Consider the following 12,978-nt stretch of genomic DNA (forward strand, 5'->3'; position numbering starts at 1 on the left):
GCCAATAGAGCTTCTCTTTTACTAAACCATGCTAGTGATTCCCGGCATGTCAATATCAACAAAGTCCATTCACTTTAAATGGACTTCAGGAGTCACTAGCAGAGTTTGGTAACAGAGGTCATTAATTTGATATATAATAGTTTTTCTTCTCTTTTTTTGGTACTAGATTTTCTTTAATGAAAAAAAATTGTTTTCTTCAACATGTAGAAATTGGTATGTATAACAGTTGATGCTGTTAATTTTGGACTTAACTGCACAAATTGTTTCTGTTCAAAATCCTGGCCTAGAGACCACATAACGTTGTCCTGACAAGTTGATGTCCAACAAAATGTTATGTTGATAGAAGAAGGAAAAATCAGTGGTTTTCTGAGGGCAGGGTGAACAGATGAGAATATTGCACTGATATTCAACGTTATCCATTTAAGCATGACCACATAAATAGATGTTCTAAATGAAAAGGATAATTTATCCATTTAAATTTAGGACCAAATATTCATTCATTAGGTTCCCTTAGGGGATGTTACAGTGTAATTTACCATGGAAGTCATTAACTTGTGGTAACTTGGTACCACAGGTAAGTATGGTTAATTGGATTGTACTGTTCAACATGCTGGAGCACCAATAAAATTGTGTTAAAATAAACAAGGTTAGGCTTGATTGTAAAAAAAAAAAAAGTGGCCTACGGTAGTTTGGACATGTGAAATTGGTGCGCTGGGCCAATTTTTACAGTGGCTGGGGAAAAAGGCTTTTTTTAATGGGGCAGTAAATAGCCATGTGCTAAAATCAAAAGTAGTGCATGGCTATTTACTGCCAGAGCCCTTACCATCACCCATTGACCTAGCGGAAAAAGCTCATGCGATAACCGTGCGGTTATCATACAGCATGCGCCAATGTGGCCATGCTGCCAATTACTACTGGGAATTCCCCTGTAGTAGAAAATAGAAACATGTTTTCAATCATGGTAAACAGTGTGCACCAACTTCAAAATTACCACCAGGCACCTGTGCTACCCTAGCAGTAATGTCGATTTGGCATTCACTACCTGCACATTAGCCCTACCTCTGCTTAGTAAAAGGGCCCCTTGGTGTTGTGTTGAAAATGGTGCTGGTCGACCTCCTAGTGGTATTCTCACAGTACTAGCATGAAGAGTCAGGCTGTAAAATAACGGGTCCTTTTAGTAAGCTGCAGTAAAAAGTGGCCTGTGCTAGTTTGGACACGTGAAATTGGCACGTGCTGAGCCATTTTTTTACCATGGTGGGTAAAAAGCCCTTTTTTAGTGGGGCAGAAAATGGCCGATCGCTAAAATTAAAAGTACCACGCAGCTATTTTATTACCTGAGGCCTTACCGCCACCTATTTACTTGGGGGTAAGGGCTCACACACTACTCGTGTGTTAATTAGTTAGCACACGGCAGTGTGGCTGCACTGCTGATTACTGCTGGGAATGCCCCTTGTGGTGGAAAATATTAAATTACTAGTAAAAAAAGGCCCGTTTCTGGCTGAAATGAAACGGGCGCTAGCAAGGTTTTGCGCGGAGTGTGTATGCTTGAGAGAGTGTCTGTGAGAGTGACTGTGTGAGAGTGAGAATGTGCAAGTGTGTGTGTGTGACAGAGAGTGGGTGTGAGTGTGTCTGTGAGAGAGCGTGTGTGTATGTGAGAATGAGTGTGTGCGAGTGCGTATGTGAGACAGTGTCCTTCCCTGCCCCCCCTGTCAGGTGTCAGGACTGGGGGGACTGTGGACAGTCATGAAGGCAGCCCCTACCAAAATAATGAAAGCAAGACCATTTGTATAATAATCACTGCATTCCAGAGAACAAAATGGAGCAAGTTCCCACATGCTATCTTTTGCTTTCTGTATTCAGTAGCTGACAGGCTTGCTAGACTTACCTAAGTGGCTGCAGCTGCAATACACTGAAAAGAAAGCAAGGAAACCTAGGAGACCTAGATATGGCCGTCCCCTTGGCCTCTGACACTCCTCCCTTCTTCTATTTGACTTCCCTCTGATAGGTCCGTCATTCAGTCTGACGCTCCTCCCTTTTCCTGTTTCAGTTCCCTTTGATAGGTCAGAGCAGTGCAGCTGTGACACTCCTCCCTTCTCTGATAGGTCAGGGCGGGGCAGAGATGTAGTGTGCTTAAAAATGGTTACAGAGCTTCGAACATACGAACTGTTGAAGCCTCAGAGTGTGCTTTAGAATGTTGAGGGTGCTTTTTATGTGCAGATGGGGTGTGGCCTACGGCCCAGATGGGTGTGGCTGCGACTGAGGGTGATTAGTCCGATTAGCCTAGCCTACCAGGAGGACAGGAGTTCAGGACAGATGGAGTGAGCTTCAGAACGTCTGAGGGGGGATTTTATTTATATAGATTTTCTACAGCGGGAAACAGGGCACGCAAATTTTGGAATTACCGCTGGGCACCCACACTACCCAGGCGGTAGTGTCAATTTAGCGCATGCTACCTGCATGTTAGCCCTACCGCGGCTTAGTAAAAGGGCCCCATAGAGAATACTTGCCCTTCTTGCTAGACACTATGGAAACTTCTGGTAGGTCCTGAAGGGTTCCTTGGGATGAGGACTTGTGTTGCTTTTGGAGGGGTAGAGGATCTTTCTCGGCGGTCCAGACAGTACTTTGGGTGGCGGAATCTGGGGGGGGGGGGGGGGGGGGTTAGCTGTAAGAATTTGATGACCTTGATGATTATTGCCCTCATAATCTTTAGCATTTGTTAATGAATTAAAAAAATAAAATAATCTTAGTTCTTCTGTACTTCAAACCTATATCAAGCTGAATATATCCTACTGTTCTAGTTATCAAGATGTGAGTATGTTCCCATGACCATCACATTTCCTATGATTATCAAGTAGTCTATTAAGTCCCATTAGACTAAAATTAACAAAATTATATCATTAAACCACATTATTATTTCCCCAACAATAATTAACAGAAGTTTGAATATTTACTTTTGAAGCTCCACTGAAACGCCATGTTTCATTTAAATGAGTAGGTGTGAAAATGGAGAAAAAATATGCCTAGGAGGTCAAAGCAAATTAAAATAATTATTAACTTCCATAATTTGACTTCTTTTGGAAGCAACTGAACTGCCCTACATTATCTGGGTCAGTTGTTCTTTTATGCCAGTTTTAATTAGAACAGCATTGAAGACAATAATTTGGAGATTGGTTTTTCATGGATTAATTGTTTGGGTCAGTGATAATTAAGGATCTGTTGTAAAAACACAGAATACATTTCACTGTCTAGCCATAGTAATGAATCAAGTTCTATATAGTTTAAAAAAAACACTACATTTCATGGCTTTGGAAATGTTTCCATTTTTTTGTTGTTGTTGCTATACCTATTGGTTTGGCTGAAGCTGGGCACCATAAAAATAGTCCTTTTACAAAGCTGTGGTAGAAAGTTGCCATAGCACGGCCTTACATGGGCCTTTCCCATGCTCTAAGGCCAGTTAAGCCCTGGCTATTTTACCAAGGGCCCTGTTCAGGTCCGCCTAGAGACTGAACCAGGCCTGGGGTAGAGCCGCCAGGGCTGTGCCCGAGTCACGGCCGCTGCCGCCTCCTCCCAATCGTCGTCTGCTGCCACTCCCGATCATTGCCGTCCCCCTACCCAATCGTGGCCACAATACAGGATTGAAGTAGCTTGGTTGGCGGGGATCCCAGGCCCCACCAGCAGAAATCATCTTCTTTCTCCAATGCTGACTGCCTGCCCCTGCGGCAGCTGATCAGCAATGGGCAGAAGAGCAGCGCTGGAGGAAGCTCCGGGTCCTCCCCAGCCTCCAAGGGGGTCAACACCAGAGTTTTCTCTCTCCTGCTCCTGTCGGGACATGATCACTCAGGTTCCATCAGGAGCAGGAGAGAGAGAGAGACCCTGGTGCCGGGTCCCCCTTTGAGGGGTATTTTGCCCCCCTGCCTCCCCCTCTCGGCGCCCCTGGCCCCTGTTTACTAAGCTGCACTGTAGGAGCGCTAGTGTTGCTAGCGCACTTTAGTAAACAGGGCTCCAAGTGTTTAATAATGGGTAAATAGTGAATAAAACCTTTATTCTATAGGACTCGACACAGCACCTGTCTGTGCACCACGTGCTGACCCACCTTGCTTGGAACACGTCTTTATCAAGACTCTTTTCCAGTGATTACATTTTTTTACACTCTTCAGTGATTTCATGTACAGACCCCCTGATGTAGGCTTTATGCAGAAACACAGTGCTCTATCGTGTCCTGAAGAATAAAGGTTTTATTAACTATTTTCTCGTCCTACTGTTTCTTTACAGAAGAGCCTTACTGGTCACACTACTCCTTTCTTTGACTTTTGTTGACACAGTGATATACGGTCCTCCGCTTCTGCAGTGTTCCTTTAATAATGGGTAAACCCAGAGTGTCCCTTGATGGTCATTGTACTTTGTACTTTTTTGGTGTCTGAAATTTTTTTCCTTTTTTCCTCCTCTCCTTTTAATAATTTAGCTATGAGTAGGAGTGGTTAACTTTTCTGTCTAAGCTGGAGTTTCTTTCAAAACTTTGATTTAGTTTGTACGCCGCTTAGTTCTGCAAGTTCAGTTTGAGTGATGCAGTACATTTTTCATAAACTATTTCTACTGCAGCTGGAAAATGGACAATTTTCCGAATTAATGGCCATGCATTAATGCTGCCTTTACTGCATGGTTAATATTAAAAATTAGCATGTGAGCGCTTACTGACACCTATTTTGTAGGTGGTAAGGGCTCACACGCTAATCCAGTGCTAATCAGTTACCCCCGGATTTTATATAGCGCACCTAGAGATCCACACCAAAATCTGGGCACATTCTATAACAATGTATGTAACTTAATTTATTTATTTAGATTTTGCTCACACCTTTTTCAGTAGTAGCTCAAGGTGAGTTACATTCAGGTACGCTGGATATTTCTCTGTCCCAGGAGGGCTCATAATCTAAGTTTGTACCTGAGGCAATGGAGGGTTAAGTGACTTGCCCAAGATCACAAGGAGCAGCAGTGGCATTTGAACTGGCCACCTCTGGATTGGAAGACCGGTGCTCTAACCACTAGGCCACTCCACTGCTAATCAGTATTGATAACAGCTCTTTTTTTGCTTCATAATTTTTATTAATTTTTATACTTATTACAGAAATTGTCATACTGCAAAAGTGTAATACAGCCAATAAATACTCAATACATAAGAAAGAAAAAAAAAGATAATAATACAACAAATCATCTAAATAAAGACAAATATTGGCTTCCTTAGACCTCAATAGTGAGAGGGCAGGAAATAGTGAAGATATACAAAATCAAAACATATAAGTGGAAATTTTATGGTTCCGTCAGTCCCATTTATAATTCTAACTCTATCGCTGTTTAGTGTCTAGAAAAGTCTGAAGCTGATCAGGTATATAATATATATATTTAGCTTGATTCAACCTGATAACACATTTACATGGGTAAGCCAGGAGGAAAGAGCCTCCCATTTCCAAGACTTTTGACCTCATAGATAGAAACTTTTTACGTTTTTCTTATGTGGATTTAGTCACATCCGGATAAAGCCAGATCTTTTGACCTGCAAATTCTCGATTAGTAGATTTAAAGTAAAGGCGCATAACTGCGTTTAAATCCTGTTGAAATACAAAGGAAATTATCAATGTCCCCCTTTCTGGTGATTCCTCAATTGTTTGCTCCAAAATGGCTGTGACATTTTGTAGATCAATAGAATTTTCTGTCCCAACTTTTTTCATCGTGCTTGGTATGTAATAAATTTTATCCAGAGGAGGAAATACTTCTTGGGGAAAATTTAAATTTTCTTTTAGATATCTCTGGAACAAATCTTTTGGAGATTCTCCCAATATTTTAGGAAAGTTCAACATTCGAAGATTTAATCTCCTATTGAAATTCTCTACCTGTTCCAGTTTTCTTCTAATTTCCATATTATCTTTTACCACTGCCATTTTGAAATCTTCTGTTTGCTTTGTCTCTCTCTGTAAGGCCTCAATCTTTAAAGTAAAATCTTGTTTTGCCAAATCTAGGGAGCCTTTCACTTCCTGTACATTTAAATTCAAAGTCTTTACCTCATCCGAAGATTGTCTCAAGGTTTGTTCTATTTCCAATAACTTCAGCCAGATCTTGCCCAGGCTCACCTCCGTCTCCTCTGCAACTGCAGTTATTTTTACAGAGCCAGACTCCCCTCTGGGCTCCCCAGGATAGCCCTTTCCGGGCTCCAAGAGAAACCCCGACTCGCTCAAGGCTGTTGCAGGGCAAGGAGGCGTCGTAGAAGGCGGGGAGAGAGAAACTTCTATTTCCTGCGGGGGAATCGCTTCACCGACCCCACCCGCTAAGGACTCCGCTCCGCTTCTTTGGGACAGTGCAGGGAAGAAGCGTTCCAAACCTCCGCTTGCCGGTGTGGACGTCGCGGGGTGAAGGGGAATCCCCCGAGTCGTCCCTTTACGCTTGGTATGCGGCATTTCAGGAAAAAACAGGTATATAGTTAAATTCCGCAAGCAAAAGGCAGGAGCTCGCTTCCAGCACACCTGCTCACGGCGCCATCTTGACACGCCCCGTCTTGATAACAGCTCTTAACAAGCAATAATGAGCACTAATTGACAATAATTAGAATTTATGCGCACAACTCACTAAGTGTATTCTGTAATGAACTGAGCCCAAATTCTAATGTGTGCAGTTCAAAAGGGGCATGGCTTTGGGCAGGGAAATGGGTATTTCATAGGTGTTCCAAAGTTTACACGTGCAGTTATAGAATACGGCCCAGTGTGTGTAAATCTACGTGCAGGGATTTAGGCCACATTTTCATTGGCCTAAATGGCCACACATTGTTTTAGGCACTAGGATTTCTGCCTAAGTGTATTCTATATATCGCACCTAAATCTAGGCGCCACTTATAGAATGCGCTTAGGCAGAAATCTTTATCGCATTTTTTAGGCACCATTTACAGAATCTGGCCCTTAGTGCGTGGCAATGTAGCTGCATTAACTGATTAGCACAGAAATGCCCACTCTATCCCCACACACACACAACCTCTATCCTATATAATAATTCTCACCTCCAACGTTCCATGCTTGGGACTGTGGGTCCCTGGCTGCAAGTGGTCTGCGAGGCAGACACGCAGGACGTCACTGACGTCAACACAGCTGATTGCAAGGCAAGGGGAAGAGTAGGGAAACACGCCGCCGTTGTTGTGCTACCTTCCCTTCCCGTAGGTTGTTCAATCATCTTCTTAGAAAGTTTAACTCCGTGCGTCTGACGTCAGACACACGGAGTTAAACTTTCTAAGAAGATGATTGAACAACCTACGGGAAGGGAAGGGAAGGTAGCACAACAACGGCGGCGACGGTGGCGGCAGTTTTCGGTGTTCTGGGGTGGGGGGGGATTGACAGGTTCGCGGGAGGGGGTGGTTCGAGGGGGCCGTAGCATGGGGGGGGGGGATTGCCTGCCTAAGGCCCGTTTCCTTGCCTACAGAAATGGGCCTTTTTTACTAGTGGTAAAATAAAATGCACTTTTTTAGCTTGTGATTTGTGAAAATAGCGATTTGGACATTTTGAGAAAAAAAAACCCCATCCAAATACTGCTTTGTGCTGCTTTCTGAACATTTTTCTGTTTTGAAAACGAGCCCCTTGCTGTCCTAACTTTATACGATTACTTAGCCAGTTAGGAATAGATTCTATACATAGTAACATAGTAGATGACGGCAGAAAAAGACCTGCACAGTCCATCCAGTCTGCCCAACAAGATAAATTCATATGTGATACTTTTTGTGTATACCCTACTTTGATTTGTACCTGTCCTCTTCAGGGCACAGACCGTATAAGTCTGCCCAGCTCTATCCCTGCCTCCCAACAACCAGCCCCGCCTCCCACCACCGGCTCTGGCACAGACTGTATAAGTCTGCCCAGCACTATCCCCGCCTCCCAACCACCAGTCCCACCTCCCACCACCGGCTCTGGCACAGACCATATACGTCTGCTCAGCACTATCCCCGCCTCCCAACCACCAGCCCCGCCTCCCACCACTGGTTCTGCCACCCAATCTCGGCTAATCTCCTGAGGATCCATTCCTTCTGAACATGGTGCCTAGAAAATTAGTGCTGAAAAAATCTCTGCCTAGGCATATTCTATACACCACACCTAAATCTAGATGTGGTTTATAGAATACACCTAGCAGATTTATAGAATACACCTAGCAGATTTATAGAATATGCCTAGCAGCCATGCCAGGACCTAACTCTAGGCACATCCCTTTACGTCAAGTAAAACTTGGTGTAAATACCAGCGCCTAAGTTAGGTGTAGAGCAGGTGAATTCTGTAACCCTGTGCGTAATTTTTTGGATTGCCCATGACCCGCCCATGGCCACACCCATGTATGTGCACCACTTTACAGAATACACTTAGCAAGTTGTCCGAGTAAATTCTAATTAATGCCAGTTAGTATCAATAATTGCTCGTTAATTGGCAATTATCAGTGCTTATTGGTTTGTTACGGTGATTAAATTGCATTCGTAAATCCAGAATTTGACTGGATCTGCATGCACAATCTTGGTCGAGCTATATACAATCCGGGGGTTATGGGGACTGAATATTAGCAGTAACTGGCTAAGTTAGTGATAGCTAGTTAGCGGTGATATTCAGTGGCACTATCTGGTTAAACTCTTGAATACTGATCCCTATGTGTGTATATGTGTGCCCACCCGCGCTCCACCCAAACTCTACCCATGTGAATGCTCAACAACAAAGTACATACTACTACTTAACATTTCTAGAGCGCTACTAGGGTTACGCAGCGCTGTACAAATTAATAACTAAGGACGGTCCCTGCTCAGAAGAGCTTACAATCTAAAGGACAGCTTACAATCTGCTTATTGTTGCAGAATAGCGTATAGTTGGAAATTGCTCATTTATGCACATATTTGTTGACATATGGTCGTAAAGGCCTAGAATATCAGCATTTATGTGTATTTTTGATGCATACAACTAGTTGGATCCTTATAAAATTACACCCTTAGAGCCATTTTTACTAAAGACACGCGCTAAAAATGCTATACCAATTTACTAAAGGGTTGCTGTGTGGCAACCCAGAACTACCGCCTGCCCAACGCGGCTGCTGGCGTAGTTCTGCCTTGAACGCATGCCATTTCCGGTGCTACAAAACATACCTCCATAATTTCTAGCATGGTGCTAACCCAGCGGTAATTGGGCAGTGCCATATGCTGCCCGGTTACCACCAGGTTATTGTGGAAGCCCTTACTGCCACCTCAATGGGTGGCGGTAAGTGCTCCCCCCCACATGACCACGTGGTAAGAATAATCTTACCGCATGCCATGTCTTTTTTAGGGGCTTTTTTTACCTGCCGCGGTTAAAAGGGCCCTGGCACGCTGCAAAAATGGCCCCTGGCACTACTATAGGCCCTTTTTACTGCAACTTGGTAAAAGGACCCCTTAGTGCACGCTACTTTCTATCAGGGGCGTAGCCAGACTTTGGTGGGAGGGAGGTCCAGAGCCCGAGGTGAGGGGGCACATTTTAGCTCCCCCGGCGCCGCCGACCCCCCCCCCAGCCATTATCGACCCCACCACCATTGCCGCCCCTCGCCGCTGCTGCCACCGCCGCCAACTTTGATGACCTCAGCCGACGACCCTCTTGACCCCCCTCCCGCCGCCAACCCTCCCCCACTGTTGTCGTTGGCTACCTTTGCTGGCGGGGGACCCCAATCCCCGCCAACCGAGGAGGTCCTCTTCTTCCCGTGAAGGCTTCATTCTGTTTCTGACGTCCTGCACTTTGTACGTGCAGGACATCAGACTCACAGATATGGAATGAGCTTCATTCTGTTTCTGTGAGTCAAACAGAATGAGCTTCATTCTGTTTCTGTGAGTCTGACGTCCTGCACGTACAACGTGCAGGACGTCAGAAACAGAATGAAGCCTTCGCGGGAAGAAGAGGACTCCTCGGCTGGCGGGGATTGGGGTCCCCCGCCAGCAAAGGTAGCCCATGGCGACGGCAGGGGAGGATTGGCGGCGGAAGGGGGGGTCGAGAGGGTCATCGGCAGGGGGGTCCAGGCCCAATTTTACGGGGGCCCAGGCCCCCCAAGCCCCACATAGCTACGCCACTGCTTTCTATAACCACATGCTAATGATTAATAATCGTGGCCATTATTTCAATGATATTTCTCCTTTCCTACATTAACTCATGAAAATGATTAAAAGACTAGCACTTACACACCTATATGAGCACATACCCACATAAATGCTAGCAGTGCGCCTAAGCGCTATTCTGCAAATACATGCTTAACTTAGGTGCCCTTTTACAAAGCAATGTTAAAAAGTGGCATTAGCATGCCTTTATTTATTTATTTAAAAATTTCTATTCCGCACAATCCTACAAGTCTCAGCAGATCACAGGATAACATACATAATATCATTTTAAAAGAAGACATACACACACACATGTACAATAAAAGAGTCTTGACTAAAACAAATAAAAGCTTAGGCAAAAAGGAAAGCCTTGAAACGTTTTCAGAACTGAAGAAATGAAGTCATACCTCTTAAAGAGCAACAAATTCCACTGCCTTACATCCTCAATACCAAAATGGTTTATGCAGATCTTTCACGCATGCTAAGGCCACTTCTAGCTCTGCAGTAAAATAGCTGATTTTCTATTTTCAGGATTAATAGCAGTGGTGTGCTGGAGCAGGCTCTCACAGGCTCGCAAGAGCCGGTTGTTAAGTTTTTAAGAATTTTGGGAGCCGGTTGTTAAAGTAGGGCCCTCCATGGCTACTTTAACAACTGACTCCCAAAATGTGGGCTTGGGCCTCCTGCTGAATTATCTTTTACTTTGCTGGTGGGGATGCTGAGCCCTGCCAGCCAAGTAAATAGACTACTGCTGCTCCCCGCTCCTTGTTTCCAGCTCTGGGCAGCAGGCTGGGGCTTCTCGAGCATGTGAGAGAAGTTCCAGCATGCTGCTCAGAGCAAGACGTTGGGAGTGGTGGCAGTCCGTCTATTGGCTGCCAGCAATGGTATGCCTAGCGTGCCCGCACGAAGGGAGGAAGGAGAGACAGGCAAGTGTTGCTCCCCCACCCCCGGCCACCCCTGGCCCTTCCAACTGCAAAGCTGGCTATGTCCGGAGAAAGAGCCTGTTGTTAAAAACTTACCAGCACACCCCTGATTAATAGCCACATGCTAATGTTGCCATTAGCATGTGGCCATCAGTGCATGGTCCCTTAACGCCACCTATTTTGTAGGTAGTAAGGGCTCACACGCTAATCCCATGCAAATCAGCATGTGGAGTTGCGTGCTATCCGCCTCATATTCAGTCTGTAGTTGTAAGCAACATCTGAGCTGTTCACAGCCACAGGCTGAACTGAGCCTGGATTTTCATGTGTGACTCCCTATCAAAGATTTTTTATGACAGGAGATGGCATATGCCTATCTATCCCATTCTGTGAGCTGAAGCCAGTGAGCAGAGCCTGCCACTATATTGTGTGACTCCAAACATTTGCAAACACTATTGAAAACATTAGCACACTTGTAAGGTTTATGACTACCTATGTGTGAGGTTTTTTTTATTTGAAAGCTTCCCATACGCAAGCTGAGGGTTTTTTTTTTTACCCCTGGGGGGGTCCTTGGGCATGAGCTGCGGTCTGCGGGTGGTCCAGAGCAGCAGACTTGTTTTGGAGCCACGGGAGGCTTCATTTTTGTAAGGGCAGTTTTAAGAAAGGCCCTGGCTCTGCCTGAGTCTCAGGGCCGAGTTGTGGGGTCCCCCTCCCAGATGTAAAAAAACAAAACAAAACTCGGGTTACATATGGGAAGCTTTCAAATAAATAAAGCTGTCAGATAAAAAAAACACATAGACAGTAATAAACCTCAGAAGTTTGCTATTGTTTTCAATAGTGTCTGTGAATGTTTGGAGTCACACAATATGGCGACTGTGTGGGAGAAACAGCTTCAATGTTTTGATGTTTTGCCATCTCCTGTCATAAAACCTCGTTGTTCCCGATATTGAATATCTGGGTCTCAGCGGTCACCTGGAAGTTAACTGATTGCCAGCTCATATTCAAACCAGTGCTCGATTAATGTTACCGCATAAGTTAGGACAGCCTTTTCGCTGTTCTAACTTTGGGCCCTGTTTACTAAGACGCACTAGCATTTTTAGCTCCTGCTACAAATTATCACACACTAACTGTGCAGACACCCATAGGAATATTATGGGCATCTGCACAACACATGCTAATGCTTAGCGCATGCTAACGCTGGCATGCAGTGGCAATTCTAGGTCGGCTGCCACCCAGGGTGGATTGCCACTGCGCACCCCCCCGGGTGCAGCACAACCCCCCCCCCCCCCCCCCCCGGGCGCATCAAGCCCCCCTCGGGTGCATTCTTAGCTGCTGGGAGCAGCCGCGCGGCTGTCGGCTCCACTGTTCCGGGGCAGAGGGAGCAGGGAAACAGTCGAGCCGACAGGTGCGCGGCTGCTCTTTGCATCCTCCAGCAGTGTGCACCTGGGTTGGACCACCCCCACCTTGGTACGCCACTGGTAGCGTGCCTGTAGCACGGCTTAGTAAAAAGGGCCCTTTATGTGGTTCCTTAATCGGTTAGTGCAATGAAAATTGTCACTAACTGGCAAAATAGGCACTCCACCCATGCCCCCCCCCCCAGGGCCCACCTCTAACCTAACTGGTTAGGAGATTGCTGGTTAGCTGCAATATTCAGTGGCACTAACTGGTTAAGTGCCACAGAATTTCGTGTGCCAGGTCGCTAAGTGGAGTTTAACTGGGCAGGAGCATTGGTTATCATATCTATAAAGCGGAAGCCCTTAGCTCTTCCTGTCTAGGAGGCAGTAAATGCTCCCACAGTAGTTTTTTGAAATAGTCATGCACTAATGCTAACATTAGTGCATGGCCATAAATAAAATAAATAGAAAAAAGCGCCCTTTTTAATGGCCACACTAGAAATGGACTTAGCTCACTGGAAAGTCTCACGTAAGGACATGCTAAGTCTGA

Source organism: Microcaecilia unicolor, chromosome 4, assembly GCF_901765095.1.
Source record: "Microcaecilia unicolor chromosome 4, aMicUni1.1, whole genome shotgun sequence".
In the NCBI taxonomy this organism is placed as follows: domain Eukaryota; kingdom Metazoa; phylum Chordata; class Amphibia; order Gymnophiona; family Siphonopidae; genus Microcaecilia; species Microcaecilia unicolor.